The sequence below is a fragment of the Arachis hypogaea genome, chromosome 19 (assembly GCF_003086295.3).
Source record: "Arachis hypogaea cultivar Tifrunner chromosome 19, arahy.Tifrunner.gnm2.J5K5, whole genome shotgun sequence".
Taxonomy (NCBI): domain Eukaryota; kingdom Viridiplantae; phylum Streptophyta; class Magnoliopsida; order Fabales; family Fabaceae; genus Arachis; species Arachis hypogaea.
In genome coordinates this window covers 125,767,962-125,769,816 of record NC_092054.1, presented here as the reverse complement: position 1 = coordinate 125,769,816, position 1,855 = coordinate 125,767,962, and the positions used below count along the sequence as shown (strand labels likewise).

At 42.6% G+C, this 1,855-nt stretch overlaps 1 non-coding gene across 1 annotated transcript; it reads right to left on the bottom strand.

Moving 5' to 3' along the window:
* Positions 1-218: 218 nt before the first annotated feature.
* On the bottom strand, positions 219-322 carry LOC112780749 (small nucleolar RNA R71). Its single transcript, XR_003191565.1, has one exon. It is a non-coding gene; the product is annotated as a small nucleolar RNA R71 (small nucleolar RNA).
* Positions 323-1,855: the final 1,533 nt, after the last annotated feature.

Below are 1,855 nucleotides of genomic sequence, written 5' to 3'. Positions count from 1 at the left end.
AAGATCCCAACCAACATCTCACAAAATTCCTGAGAATTTGTGACACTGTGAAGTCCAATGGAGTCTAGGAAGATGCCTATAAACTGCTTTTGTTCCCATTTTCACTTAGGGACAAAGCAGCTAAGTGGCTGGAATCATTCCCAAGGGGGAGTCTAACAACATGGGATGAGGTGGAAAGCAAGTTTCTGGCACGTTTCTACCCCCCACAAAAGGTCAATAGGCTTCGATCTGAGGTTCAGACTTTTAGACAACAAGATGGTGAAACTCTCTACGAGGCATGGGAGAGATTCAAGGATTTGACAAGGAAATGCCCACCAGACATGTTCCATGACTGGGTGCAATTGCATATTTTCTATGATGGACTTTCTTATGAATCAAGGAAGGCTGTGGACCATTCATCAGGAGGTTCATTGAACAGGAAAAAGACTGTGGAGGAAGCCATTGAAGTGATTGAAACAGTGGCTGAGAATGAGTACTACTATGCTTCAGAGAGACACAACACTAAGGGAGTCATGGAGCTGAACCATGTTGATACAATTCTAGCCCAAAACAAGGTGTTTGCCAAGCAACTAGCAGAGCTTACCAGGCAATTAGAAACAAAGCAAGTGGCTGCAATACACACACAAGATCAAGAGGAAGTAAGCATTGAAGGAGGTGATTGGGAAGAGGCCAACTATGTGGGAAACCAACAAAGGCAATCATATGATCCACATTCCAACACTTACAACCCAGGATGGAAAAATCACCCAAACTTTGGGTGGGGGAACCAACAAACCCAACCACAAAACCACAAACCTTACAACCACAACCAACATAACAATTCCACATACCAAAACTCCAACCAAAGATCATACCAAGCCACACAAAACACTTACTCTCAACCACCATATCATAGCCAAAATAATCAACCTACCCAACCTAACCCAAACCAACAATTTCAAGATCAATTAAACAGGATAGAAGGAGTGCTGGCACACATGGGCCAGGACATAATTGAATTGAAAAGCTTCAGGGATGATGTGAGAACTACCTTAAGAAACCATGGTGAAAAACTCAAGAGGATGGAGTCTCAAGTAGGAGAGCTATCTCAACAGGCCCCCAAATCAACTACAGTGTTCCCTAGTGACACAGAAAAGAATCCTAAAGGGGAACAAAAGAGAGTGAGATGGGAAGAATGCAAGGCCATCACCATATTGAAGGAAGTCTCAGAAGAAGAAGGAATCAGACCCTCAGAGCAGGAGCCAGAAATCTTGAAGGAAGGTGTGGAAGAAGCTAAGCAGAAAAGTGGAACTGAGCAAGCCAAGGAACTGCAAAAAGGCACGCTGGAAATATACCAACCAAAAGCACCATTTCCTCAGAGGTTAGGAGGAGGTGAAAAAGGGAAAACCTATTCAAGGTTTTTAGAGACATTTAAGTCTCTCCATATCAATATTCCCTTTCTTGAGATTCTCCAGCAGATGCCTACACATATCAAGTATTTAAAGGAATTACTAAGCAAGAAAAGAGTTTTGAAGGGAGGACAAACGGTAACAATGAACAAAGAATGCAGTGCCCTCATCAAGAAGGACACAGTCTCTAAGAAAACAGACCCAGGAAGTTTTCATATTCCTTGCATCATAGGGGAAACAAAAATTGACAGAGGATTCTGTGATCTAGGAGCTAGCATAAATGTGATGCCTCTAACTCTTATGAAGAGGCTACAATTGAATGAGGTGAGATCCACTGATGTAATCATACAACTGGCTGACAAAACTCAGAAGCAAGCTGAAGGGGTAGTTGAGAATGTGCTGGTGAAAGTGGGAGATTATTACTTCCCCACAGACTTTGTCATTGTGGACATGGAGGAAAGCTACTT